The following is a 15377-nucleotide window of genomic DNA, read 5'->3' on the forward strand; positions in this document are numbered from 1 at the left end:
TGTAACAAAATCGTTTAAAGTGAAAAATATTATTTTTTTAATTTTTCACTGAGTGAAAATATAACAAATTCAACAATATTTTCCCATCAATTTCATCATTCTACGAGTGTCAGATGCTTTTCCTGAAATTGCGTGTAGAATACTCACAAACATAGTTTCTACCATAAATCCACGAACAATTCCTACAACTTTTGATTTAGCTACAACGACAAACATATTATGACAATTTCCCCCACCATGACGTTATTTTAATAGCACATATGTTGAAGAAGTTATTATACACAAACGTATGACGTTTAAACTTTTTCCGCTTTTTTTAAAGCATAGTCCTACAATAAAAAATGTTTGTTGTGTTCGTCGGATGATCGAAAATTTATTTTACACGTGAAATTTTCTTCTACAACCAATCGTAAAATAAAATTCAAACGCACACCAAAATGAACCAATTTGCTATGTTTCTTTAAAAATGGCGACATGCTGAATGAACCAATTTGTTATGTTTCTTTAAAAATGGCGACATACTGTAGTGATGTGATAAAACGATACACAGAAAAACAGGTAACTGTCCTATCGTGTTGTAATATATCATCCTCGCCGTTATTTAATTCTAAGCATTATATGATATATTACACAACGACAGGGTAGTAACCTTTTTAGCACTACATATATAAAAGCCAACAGACAATTACTGCACTATAGAGTAGGAAAATAATCCGCAATTACAATGTTATTGCAAATAAAATGTAAAAAATAAATAGAAAGATACCATGTTGAGTCACCAATTTTTTTTTCATACATATACTATTCAAATTATATCGTATGCTTTTTATGTATGTAGAACTGTTATTTGTGTGGCCCTCGTTTTTAACCGTTAATTGTCAAATTTATATTTATTGCCTAAACTTGACATGCATTGCAATTGCTTTTTATTTTTCATTAATTAAATATAATTTTATGGCACAACTCCAACTACTGACTCAATCCATTATAGATATTAAAAAATGTTTGCTTTAATATACTTGTCACCATAGCAATGAACTTCAGGACAAGTGTCTTAATTATGGCGTAGACTTTCTGTTGGGAAATTAATAACTATAAACTGCTTCTTTCAATGAAGTACACGGTTGTTTTCGAGATTTGTTCCGTGTCAATGTTATGTTGGTGCCTGTTCACGAGGTTACGTAAAAAGGTAAATATCCTGTTGCATATTACCTCAAGTATTTTATTCTCTATCACGATAGTTTTTTGTTGTCATTCTTCCGAGTCGTTCGTGTGCTGTAAATAATTGGCGTCGCTCTGGAGAGCGGCGACTGGTATGTAATGCATTTTTTTCGCTTATGGGAGGAGCAGTTATTGTACGGATCAATGCATATATTTTTGTTGTCAGAATATCTTGCATAGTGGTGATTTTTTGTGTGAATTAGTGTAAATAAGTACTGCATATGTGCCTATTATATTTATTACAACATTTATTGCCAAAAATGCAAAGTTAATTCTTTTAATTAATAGTTAAACACAGGGACTGGGCACTAATAAAAGATCACAGGGACTGGGAAAATACGCGAACCGGTGAAACTTTAAATAAATAGTCACAATTTTTGTCTAAACTTTCAACAGTCGCCGTGGTGAAGTGGATGAGGTGTCCGCCTAGCGATCGGGAGTTCGATTCCCAGGCGGGGAGCATTTCTTTATATATTATTTATTTTATTTATATATTTATATATATTTTTATATATATTATTATAAAATATATATTATATTATATATTTATATATATTTTTAACGTTTAAAAATCCAGGTATGGTGGATAATAAGAGTCACCATTCTATTTCAAGGGCTGAACAATTTTGCTATAACCAAATGGATATATAATATATTATTTTAAATAGAATTTAAAAATACTGCGTTTTAATGCGACCTAAATACAACGTTGCACATTTTTATTAAAATTAATGGATGCCGCGTGGTGACAACGTTAATTAAAATTTCTTACGTCTCTTAAATATCTTATACAAAAATACACGTGTTTTTATATTAACAAATAAATGCAAACAACACATCTATTTTGCATGTATTTTTGTTGTTGTTTATGGTTGTTTACATAGGCCCTAAGTACTATCCCTACCACATATAGAGCGCAAAGCGCGTCACGTATTATTGATCGTTACAATGAGTTGTGATAAAGGAAGCAGCCGTTTATCAAGGAAGAGCTGTGTCCCAGCAACCCGTTTCCCTAGAGTCAAGCACTCCTCGGAGTTTTTTTTAAGAACCACAAATAGAGCGCGAAGCCCGACACGTATTACTATCCAGGTGGCATGGACCCTTTGGTATGGACTTTTTTAGGTGACACTATCAATGCGCATTTTGTGAGATGAAGCAGATTTTTTAAAACCTACACAGTTCTGTTCCATTCATGAAAATTGCACACGGATGCCAGTAAAAAAAGGAAACCAATGTTAATAAAATGAACTATTGAATGTTTGGGGGTTACAACACAAAATCATAGATAATGGTTATTTGGGGGTTATAACACAACATCATAGATAATGGTTATTTGGGGGTTATAACACAAAATCATATATAATGGTTATACCAGTATCTTTTTCTATTTTGATTAAAATAATCGGCCAATATACTAATATTTACAGTAAAAAAATCGTTCCATGTAACTTTATTGAGTGCCTTTTACACTGAAATTCCCGACGCCCTTTGATGCTTTGCATCAATACTTATCTTGTAATATAATCTTATTGATTAAAAACACACACACTTACATGTGTAAGCAAATGCACTCAAATCAAAACTACTCTTAAGATCGAACATTTGATCGATATCACATATTTATGTAAATTCTAGCCTCGATCTGGGAAAACGGGACTTATGTTTTATATTCCATTACATTTTATGAAAAACATCAATTATTTATCATCTAACCATTTAGAATAAAAACAAACACATTTGTTTAGGTGTCATGACAAGCAGGGTATTTTATTTATTGAAACACACGCACGGAGTGGGTGTTTGTATCTGACAGGGCTTTCTACACATAAATGCAAGAAACAAATTTTCTGACGATCGTATGTGTTCAATGTGCAACAGATATCGACCCCAATGGCACCGCTCAGTTGAAGAGTCTCGAGACGTCAGTAAACGTTGCGACATCCTTCTCATATATTTAAGAACTGAAACGATACTAAATCCATTCTGTAGAACACGTCGTTATACGTATCATTAAAAATGCTCATGCGTTACATGTGAATAATTGAATATTATTAATACCCATCAGACGTCAAGCCTAAACTCAAAATCATACAATTGCACAATTTAACTACACAATTCAAAATCACAAGCCCAACCAAGGACATCACGTCCCTAACAACCGCCCGTCCGCCGCCGATGCCCAAAGCGCACCGAGGACGCCCCCTATGCCCATCCACAACGCCTATTTGCGAAAAGTACATAAAGTGAAGCATTAGTTTTGATAAAACAGCTGCGATAATTACAAGATTTATTCATTACCATCAATTAAGAGAAGTGCACATGACTTCACGTACACCCCAAACAATAATCGGTGGTAACGAACGATTCAGGTGTAACCGCGAGCGGGATACGCAACCCTACTGCTCATTTTTCATTTTTCTTTTAATGGCAGGGGGACGTATAAGGACCCATGGCTCAAGACCGGTGTCTAGGTGCCTTCATCACCTCCTGAAACCTCTAATTTTAGAGAAATCAACAAATAATCAGCCGTTACTATATCGTAAACGTTAAGTATTCTTTTTAGAAAACTGTAAATCCCATGGTAAAATGTCCGGAACCAATGCCCCTTTCTATCTCAAGTCAGTCATCCGTCTGCTCTCATAAAACTCACTGAAACACATAAAACATAATATTAACATCAACACACAAACAGAGCATAAATAAATAAAACGATTTAAATCAAGTCTTCGCTCTACCCTGCTTGCCTGTCGAATGACTAAACCTACAAATCTGTGCACGAGGAAATCTTGATTTCCGCACCATTGGACATATATCACCTTCAAAAACCTGTATAACCAGTTTATTCATTCACACAACGATAATAAATACATATAATGGTTTCGCAGTTCGCATAGGCCAATAAGGGAGGATGCTGTCCGATTTTGTTTAATTTTCGTTTAAAGGAAGTCTCTTTTTTATGTTATATTTTACTGTACAAATGCACATATACTGTTTATTATGAGAGAAAATGATATTCGAACATCCATCATCTCGAAGGTCAAGAAATTAAACAACAAAGTTGTCGACGGTTTTGCTTCAATAACTTTTTTATTCCGACGTCTACGGTTTTGAAACAAAACACCGAGGGGAGCACAAACACCGTAGAGCCGAAAGGGCTTATTCATTTAAAAGAAATATAAATATAAAGTGGCTTACCGGGTGAAAATATCCGCTACTCCTTCACGAAAAACACTTAAACGACGCCATCTTTGAAGTTTTGCAACAACTTTCTCACTTAAACGCGGTAAGCTCCCGTATACGCGTGCCCCCTGTTAATATACGATGATTTAACATCAAGATTGTACAGCATAAATATTGTTTACAGGACCGTGCTAATGCATCAATTTGTGAAATCAAACATAACTTAAATATATCCAACAATAAGAACCTCGTTCTTCAGCAATATATGATAGCCACCATGTCCCGATTGTCATGAAAATACGCATGGCCGTCTACTTCTATACGACCCCGCCCCTTGCGGTTATGTTGTTCAATAGAACTGAACCGTTTTCGAACTCAGCCGAGGTATCATTAGAAAACATAGTTTCTGGGTAAGTTCCATGACGATTCGAACAAGCATGTTACGTCTAGTGTGTTCACCAACCATGTATTTAAGAAAAACTGTCCCGTCACCTTGCGGTCGTGTATTTCAACGTAATGGAGCCAGTTTTACGAACTCACCCGATATATAATTAGAACGTGACCCAGTTTTTAACTCGACCGAGAGTTCATTTGGACAAATCGTCTGACCTCGATTTATTGGGTAATAACTGTGGCCGCAAGAGTTTAAGTTTAAACCTATTTATGTTAGCTCGATTGCATCGAAAGCCGTAGGCTCATATAAACGCTCTCGAGTCCGTTTCCTGGGACTATAACCAGTACTTGGTGTCTTTGAGGGAGATCAGAGGAACGCTCCCAGTGGGGTTCGAACCCATGACCTCCCGATCGCTAGGCGGACACCATATCCACTACGCCATGGCGATCCGCAAGAGTTTTCACAAGGTAAGTGTTGGCAGCGGATGACAAACGACGAACGACGGACTTACGGTTATCTCAAAAGCTCACAATAAAATCGTTGTGCTCAGGTGAGCTAAAAAGAAACTATCCCAATGTATTGGAAAGATTTAAACCAGTTTCGCTAACAAATATTCTGTGCAGGGGACAACTAACCAGTACTTTCCACAGGAGTGATTTCAGAGAGTTAAAAGGCGTGTAATCAATAACACGTTATGTTGTGTGTCACTCTGCAACAAGCAAACCTGGTAGAATTTATCTTTTGGCATCGGGGGATATTTAGGTTGAACAACGCGTGTTGTGTTAAGTTACAATGTTATTGACAGCTTTAAATATTAAAGCTAAATTAATAATCAATAAACACTTCAGTCTACATTAATATTTAAAACTAAATATTTAGCGGAAGAAACGTGCTTAAAGGTGGAATTCTTGAAGGACTTGACTCGGTTCTATATCGCTTAAAATGACAGAGACTAAAGTATATAACCTGTAGGCTGCTTTCACGACTCTGTACAACATAAATTGATGATCGAAGTAAGTTTCTTGTCTACATTTATTTCTTATTTCTTATTGTTTTCTATTATGTCGCAATACCGTATAAATTTTATATATAGTATACATTATGAACAACCACAAAAATACATCATTAACTGAGATACATAATATTTGTTCACTTAATTGGGCCCATATCAATGTGATACAGATATAGGAAAATTGAGAATGAAAAAACTAAAAATTAAAGGAGAATTTTTCACTTAGTTCTTTAGCTTACAACTCTATACGACATTTAGCATGAATGAGTGATTAAAGCTGAGGTAACCGCCTTAGAATGGGTTTCAACAGGTCGATGGCTAACCAATCCTCACATTAAGCTTAGCATAATCACAAAACACATGCGTGTAAATAAGCATTCGCCTCACAGAAGTGTTTTTTTTAATTTTACAGCCTTTGGCTTTTGGAAATTGTTAAAAAACGAATTATCATAAATGTTTCTGAACTATTTCAATTCCGTTATTTTTCAGTGTAATAGAAAGACAAACTGCATGTTTATAATACGAAGCGCCATTTTTAAGTTGCTTTTTACAATCCGGTTAATGATATTGTTTTATTCGAACATTTTTGGGCAATTATAGTTTGAACAAACAATTGTGTTTTTATTTAAATTTGGAAAACGCCTTATTTTGATTTCATTTTTAGCGACACAAACAATCTTTGTAAGGCATCGTCATTTTATTAAAAGCAATATAAAATATTTATAATTTGATACTACATTGATAACAAATAGTATTATTCATGGTATGACCGATGTACTCACTTATCATAGAAATGTTTATAATCATATGCCTTAATTATCTGGGGATTCTTCGCATCAATTCGTGTCAATTAGAAATTATAAACTAAGCGTTCTATAAAATATTCATTGGTGTTTAGAATCGCGACATCGCACATTTACTCGGATTAACAAATGATAAATGTTTGATATTTCGTTCGATCGTTAGATTTCAGCATATGCATGTATAAGGTCATTACGCTATTAGTTAACTTATCCATATGTTCGTGGGCGAACTCGGATAGTCAAGTGCTCATACGATTGAGCTCACATGGTCCGGCTATGTGCTCATACCTACTTTCGAGAATCATCATGAAGGTATTGCCATACTTAATGAACAAGAATGTGACCCGCCTCCCAGTTTCGCTCAATGGGTCAAGTTACCCACGGGTACTACTTCCCCGTACCCCTAAACTTTTTTTGGTACCAAAAATGTTTCGTACGCAAATTTTTTTCGTACCAATTTTTTTTTCGTACCCAAAATTTTCGTACCCAAATTTTTTATCGTACCCAAATGTTCGTATCAACAAACACAATTGTGTTGATATAGATAAACTTAAATTGATGTTTTATATCCATCTTCTTCAAAAGCATCGTCACACCAGTACTGCCAGTACTTTGATTATTATTATGAACAATTCTGTTTGGGCGTATTTATACAGTAATTATACAAGATTCATTCTGTAAAGGGTCCTTTTCACGTTTTGGTAAATTGACAAAGTTTAAAACAATTGTTTCAGATTCGCAAATTTTCGTGTTAGTTATTATATTTATGAGCAAACAGTAATACTGAACATTTACCACGATCTAAAATATCCATTATATGCATCTTTTGTCGATTTAAAAACCGGAAAATTATAAAGCGTTGCAAAGCGAAACGATTGAATACTTTGCAGAGTCCATTGTATGAGCTCGGATCGCCGATTGGTCTAAGCGTTAGACTTTTACTCCAGGACTCCAGGGGTCAGTGGTTCGAGCCCAGTTGAGGGTTACTTTTTTCTATTTGTAACTTGTTTTCTTGTTGTTTTGTGACTGGAGCTTTTTAGATCCAATGTTTACGTTTATCAATATAAAGCATTTAATGGCAAACTTCAATACATGACAAAATCTGTGAAATGGCCCCTTTAATGCTACCGACTCTGTGGTGCTTGTTGACACTGATGACATTACGGACAATTGTTAATAGCAGTTTTCATAAAACAATATTGATATTTGTCGGTGTTTAATGTCTTTTATGTTTATTTTCTTTGCATTCAAATCCTAAACGGTGAATGTAACAAAATCGTTTAAAGTGAAAAATATTATTTTTTTAATTTTTCACTGAGTGAAAATATAACAAATTCAACAATATTTTCCCATCAATTTCATCATTCTACGAGTGTCAGATGCTTTTCCTGAAATTGCGTGTAGAATACTCACAAACATAGTTTCTACCATAAATCCACGAACAATTCCTACAACTTTTGATTTAGCTACAACGACAAACATATTATGACAATTTCCCCCACCATGACGTTATTTTAATAGCACATATGTTGAAGAAGTTATTATACACAAACGTATGACGTTTAAACTTTTTCCGCTTTTTTTAAAGCATAGTCCTACAATAAAAAATGTTTGTTGTGTTCGTCGGATGATCGAAAATTTATTTTACACGTGAAATTTTCTTCTACAACCAATCGTAAAATAAAATTCAAACGCACACCAAAATGAACCAATTTGCTATGTTTCTTTAAAAATGGCGACATACTGAATGAACCAATTTGTTATGTTTCTTTAAAAATGGCGACATACTGTAGTGATGTGATAAAACGATACACAGAAAAACAGGTAACTGTCATATCGTGTTGTAATATATCATCCTCGCCGTTATTTAATTCTAAGCATTATATGATATATTACACAACGACAGGGTAGTAACCTTTTTAGCACTACATATATAAAAGCCAACAGACAATTACTGCACTATAGAGTAGGAAAATAATCCGCAATTACAATGTTATTGCAAATAAAATGTAAAAAATAAATAGAAAGATACCATGTTGAGTCACCAATTTTTTTTTCATACATATACTATTCAAATTATATCGTATGCTTTTTATGTATGTAGAACTGTTATTTGTGTGGCCCTCGTTTTTAACCGTTAATTGTCAAATTTATATTTATTGCCTAAACTTGACATGCATTGCAATTGCTTTTTATTTTTCATTAATTAAATATAATTTTATGGCACAACTCCAACTACTGACTCAATCCATTATAGATATTAAAAAATGTTTGCTTTAATATACTTGTCACCATAGCAATGAACTTCAGGACAAGTGTCTTAATTATGGCGTAGACTTTCTGTTGGGAAATTAATAACTATAAACTGCTTCTTTCAATGAAGTACACGGTTGTTTTCGAGATTTGTTCCGTGTCAATGTTATGTTGGTGCCTGTTCACGAGGTTACGTAAAAAGGTAAATATCCTGTTGCATATTACCTCAAGTATTTTATTCTCTATCACGATAGTTTTTTGTTGTCATTCTTCCGAGTCGTTCGTGTGCTGTAAATAATTGGCGTCGCTCTGGAGAGCGGCGACTGGTATGTAATGCATTTTTTTCGCTTATGGGAGGAGCAGTTATTGTACGGATCAATGCATATATTTTTGTTGTCAGAATATCTTGCATAGTGGTGATTTTTTGTGTGAATTAGTGTAAATAAGTACTGCATATGTGCCTATTATATTTATTACAACATTTATTGCCAAAAATGCAAAGTTAATTCTTTTAATTAATAGTTAAACACAGGGACTGGGCACTAATAAAAGATCACAGGGACTGGGAAAATACGCGAACCGGTGAAACTTTAAATAAATAGTCACAATTTTTGTCTAAACTTTCAACAGTCGCCGTGGTGAAGTGGATGAGGTGTCCGCCTAGCGATCGGGAGTTCGATTCCCAGGCGGGGAGCATTTCTTTATATATTATTTATTTTATTTATATATTTATATATATTTTATATATATTATTATAAAATATATATTATATTATATATTTATATATATTTTTAACGTTTAAAAATCCAGGTATGGTGGATAATAAGAGTCACCATTCTATTTCAAGGGCTGAACAATTTTGCTATAACCAAATGGATATATAATATATTATTTTAAATAGAATTTAAAAATACTGCGTTTTAATGCGACCTAAATACAACGTTGCACATTTTTATTAAAATTAATGGTTGCCGCGTGGTGACAACGTTAATTAAAATTTCTTACGTCTCTTAAATATCTTATACAAAAATACACGTGTTTTTATATTAACAAATAAATGCAAACAACACATCTATTTTGCATGTATTTTTGTTGTTGTTTATGGTTGTTTACATAGGCCCTAAGTACTATCCCTACCACATATAGAGCGCAAAGCGCGTCACGTATTATTGATCGTTACAATGAGTTGTGATAAAGGAAGCAGCCGTTTATCAAGGAAGAGCTGTGTCCCAGCAACCCGTTTCCCTAGAGTCAAGCACTCCTCGGAGTTTTTTTTAAGAACCACAAATAGAGCGCGAAGCCCGACACGTATTACTATCCAGGTGGCATGGACCCTTTGGTATGGACTTTTTTAGGTGACACTATCAATGCGCATTTTGTGAGATGAAGCAGATTTTTTAAAACCTACACAGTTCTGTTCCATTCATGAAAATTGCACACGGATGCCAGTAAAAAAAGGAAACCAATGTTAATAAAATGAACTATTGAATGTTTGGGGGTTACAACACAAAATCATAGATAATGGTTATTTGGGGGTTATAACACAACATCATAGATAATGGTTATTTGGGGGTTATAACACAAAATCATATATAATGGTTATACCAGTATCTTTTTCTATTTTGATTAAAATAATCGGCCAATATACTAATATTTACAGTAAAAAAATCGTTCCATGTAACTTTATTGAGTGCCTTTTACACTGAAATTCCCGACGCCCTTTGATGCTTTGCATCAATACTTATCTTGTAATATAATCATATTGATTAAAAACACACACACTTACATGTGTAAGCAAATGCACTCAAATCAAAACTCTTAAGATCGAACATTTGATCGATATCACATATTTATGTAAATTCTAGCCTCGATCTGGGAAAACGGGACTTATGTTTTATATTCCATTACATTTTATGAAAAACATCAATTATTTATCATCTAACCATTTAGAATAAAAACAAACACATTTGTTTAGGTGTCATGACAAGCAGGGTATTTTATTTATTGAAACACACGCACGGAGTGGGTGTTTGTATCTGACAGGGCTTTCTACACATAAATGCAAGAAACAAATTTTCTGACGATCGTATGTGTTCAATGTGCAACAGATATCGACCCCAATGGCACCGCTCAGTTGAAGAGTCTCGAGACGTCAGTAAACGTTGCGACATCCTTCTCATATATTTAAGAACTGAAACGATACTAAATCCATTCTGTAGAACACGTCGTTATACGTATCATTAAAAATGCTCATGCGTTACATGTGAATAATTGAATATTATTAATACCCATCAGACGTCAAGCCTAAATTCAAAATCATACAATTGCACAATTTAACTACACAATTCAAAATCACAAGCCCAACCAAGGACGTCACGGCCCTAACAAATGCCCGTCCGCCGCCGATGCCCAAAGCGCACCGAGGACGCCCCCTATGCCCATCCACAACGCCTATTTGCGAAAAGTACATAAAGTGAAGCATTAGTTTTGATAAAACAGCTGCGATAATTACAAGATTTATTCATTACCATCAATTAAGAGAAGTGCACATGACTTCACGTACACCCCAAACAATAATCGGTGGTAACGAACGATTCAGGTGTAACCGCGAGCGGGATACGCAACCCTACTGCTCATTTTTCATTTTTCTTTTAATGGCAGGGGGACGTATAAGGACCCATGGCTCAAGACCGGTGTCTAGGTGCTTTCATCACCTCCTGAAACCTCTAATTTTAGAGAAATCAACAAATAATCAGCCGTTACTATATCGTAAACGTTAAGTATTCTTTTTAGAAAACTGTAAATCCCATGGTAAAATGTCCGGAACCAATGCCCCTTTCTATCTCAAGTCAGTCATCCGTCTGCTCTCATAAAACTCACTGAAACACATAAAACATAATATTAACATCAACACACAAACAGAGCATAAATAAATAAAACGATTTAAATCAAGTCTTCGCTCTACCCTGCTTGCCTGTCGAATGACTAAACCTACAAATCTGTGCACGAGGAAATCTTGATTTCCGCACCATTGGACATATATCACCTTCAAAAACCTTTATAACCAGTTTATTCATTCACACAACGATAATAAATACATATAATGGTTTCGCAGTTCGCATAGGCCAATAAGGGAGGATACTGTCCGATTGTGTTTAATTTTCGTTTAAAGGAAGTCTCTTTTTTAGCGAAAATCCAGTTTAGGCAGAAAGTGTCGTGCGGATCTTCTGCAAATGTAACTTAAATCGTCTTTAACCAACGGAATTAAAATCACTTTTGTGTATTGCTTAGTTCGTTCTACATCTTATTAAAAGTAAACCAATCAAATGCGACTATTTCATCACGTGATACGTCCATAGTATGGCCTCATCAAAATGGAGTTTCATTCATAAAACGGAATTTCTAATAATCGATCATCGAAAGAGCCCACTGTTTTGAAAATGAACATCCTCACAAAAAGGTAGTTATGAGGTGTTGGATGGTAGATATAACACATTATTACAAAAATGTAGATCCGATGTACGAGTAATTGCCCGTAAGAAAAGAGAAGCTAATGGCATGAATTCAATACCAATACGATGTATTTCACGTTTGTTACTATCTGTTTTAATTTGTTGAGTTTTTTTAGGCTTTGATAAGTCCAATAATATAACTACAGCTTGATACATGTTGTTTATATTTAGCGAGAATGTGAGAGTGTATTGTAGACACATGTGGGTCTAATATTGAAGTAAATCAAACACTTCATTAGATAATATAATCAATATTCATTGAACTTTATATATTTTATTTTAGGTCTTATGTGTTAAATAAATAATATTAAATCTAAAAAATATATATTTAATTACATTGTTAACATTTCCATTATTTCTGCTTGGCATAAACAATTTATTTGAACATCGTAATTTCACATTTAGTTAATAACTCAATACAAACTGTTTGCTTTAATGGTCGGAACAGAAATCAACTTCACTTTAACATATTATGTTCGTATTCCTACAGAAACGAAAATCAATTTGCAGTTTTGTTTGCTGTATTTGTTAAATGGTTTGCCTTGGTTTTCAATATGAAAAAATTGAAGTATTTTTTAGTCTGTATTTCAACTGTTGGGAAAACTTTTAAATTCGAAAGGTTCATATTTCGGGCAAGATTAATTGCAGACATATGCGCATGGTCTTAAGTTCACGAAATTTCCATTATAGTTTTGTACAAAAAATACGATCGAATATGCATCTATAAATCGAGATTGAGCTACATATGGCCAAACACTATCGGGATGCCCAACTACGACATCTTATAATTCAATAAACACATGCACTGCACTGGTCGGCGTGAGATAGGGTCCCTAATGGATACGGTTCCACGTCTCAGAATGGCTCCGCAATTAGAAGTAGACCAGAGTATGCTAATTAAATTATGTCAACCTTACTGTCTTAAATTAACAACCCACATGGGGCGCGCGATTTTTTTCACTCAATAAGTCAACTTGTAAAATATTCAATTAGTATTTATACAAAAGTAAAGATCTCTTCGTTCTCCGGATAACAATGTTTTTTAATTGAATTTAAAACGCCAATGCTTTTTATGATTAGAATATTACGCTATACATGTACGCCATGTTTTCGTTCGCTTTCTAACAGAACAAAGACGACATGTGTATTAAAAGGGCAAACTATCAGTTATAAACGTAATTTTAAAACATATAGCACCAGCAGTACTGATATTTGGGTACACTTTTCCTTCCAGTAGTTGTTTTTTTATACGACTTAAACTGAACTAGAATTCCAATTCGTCTTTTACAAAACCTAAATAATATGTTTGAAATACTTATATAACACGTTATTTATTTTAACGTTGGCAAAGAGGACATTTTATGAAAACATGAACTATTATGCATTGATGGACATTGTGAATTCCTCCAATTAGACAAATGGTAAAATCGGTAAATATCCGTTGAGTTCATAAATTCGCGCAAATGCGGCAGGGCGAAAAGCGCGATAATAAGACCTCAGAGAAATTAAGTTATACCTCATATACCCGTTAAACAATATTACAAAATATTAATCATTCAACAATAGTATACAATTCAGTTTTGCAACCCTATAAAATGGATTGAGTCAAACCAATAAAACGATAGTACCGACTTAAATAATACATCCTATGTTCTTAGAGACCGTCGGTAAATTACTAAGTTCTTTTAACAACACAAACAATTAATTGATAGCCCCACCTCAATACAAGTACATGTATATACACATGCACACACGACTCGGTTCTATTAAACTTTATGAATGTTGCACTCAACAGTATGTCAAATGAATGGTCTGATGGCTTTTGGATATAGTAGAATAATAATTAAGCTAAAAGCATCGACTCAACCATGCGATCTAATTGAAGGTTACGCACTATCAAATATCGTCGTCCTCTGATGAAATGCATATTTGAGTCATTGCTCGTCAACAGCAATGGGTGAATTTCTTGACATTTAATAGCAATGCTTCGTTATCGAGATATTTCACGGTGTATTCATTCTAAACCAGCTCCCATGAAAGTTTGATGAGGCACGTAAAGACTAATTTGCTGTTGCTGATGGTTTTATTCGTTTATGTTCAGCCTGCTCAGAACGAGTGTTACACAATTACGTGTTGCCTGTAAGAGCTGTGTATTATAGCTGATGATGGCCAGTTAAAGATATTCTTCGATATGAGCATGCGCAATACTATCAAAACATTCATTGTGAAACATTGATATAAGATGTAACATTTCATTTGTCTTTCTGATTGTGTTAATAGTTGTTCACCATAGGTGTGCGATTATAAAAAAATTACCATATGTTTGTTTGTTCTTAACATTAAAAATAGGAATTACGTCAATCAGGTAATTTTCTAAAGATACAATTTACGTAATATACGTGTGCATGATTTATCGGTCTTCATAGCAGAAGGTGCACTTAAAATATTCTGTATTTATGTATACAAGATTTTTCTGTTAATTAATATTAAATATTGCAGTTCTGATTAATACAATTATTAGATTTACAATTCATGTACATAGCACTTGTATTGATGCACTACACTAAAGGGCATTGATGCACGATGAAACAAAATTATGCGACATAAATCGTGTTTGTAAGATCATGAAAATACACATTTTGTAACCAAAACTTAACAAACTTAGCAGGCCATTGGTCGCTCACCGGGGCATAAGCATTTTTTGAGATGTTTGTATAATAATTGTGACTTCTGACCTTGCTTTTTAGAAAATATCAAACATGTTTATTATCTCAACTGAGATTTAATTAGAAGAATTTTTTTTAAAGCTTTATGCTGCTTGGGCAAACATATGTGACATTTCAAGTATTTACAATGGTTACTATAGCCATATAACGAAACTCGCCCCGCTCCATTGTAGCAATCTTTTTCAATGGTCCGGAACCATTAGCGCAAATCTTCTGAACAGATTTAATGAAGACTGGACAAAGGATGTCACCTCTAGTGTTCAACAGGTTTCTCTA

The 15377-nt window shown here is 34.0% G+C and overlaps 1 protein-coding gene across 1 annotated transcript in view; it reads left to right on the forward strand.

Annotated features, from left to right (window-relative positions):
* The first annotated feature begins 5540 nt into the window (after positions 1-5540).
* LOC127866854 (ankyrin-3-like) overlaps positions 5541-15377 on the forward strand; it is a 36403-nt gene continuing 26566 nt past the window's right edge. Inside the window, exon 1 of the mRNA XM_052407682.1 lies at positions 5541-5808. The gene's annotated coding sequence lies outside the window, so the exon portion shown is untranslated. The remainder of the gene's footprint in view (positions 5809-15377) is intronic.

The sequence above is a fragment of the Dreissena polymorpha genome, chromosome 2 (assembly GCF_020536995.1).
Source record: "Dreissena polymorpha isolate Duluth1 chromosome 2, UMN_Dpol_1.0, whole genome shotgun sequence".
Classification (NCBI taxonomy): Eukaryota; Metazoa; Mollusca; class Bivalvia; order Myida; family Dreissenidae; genus Dreissena; species Dreissena polymorpha.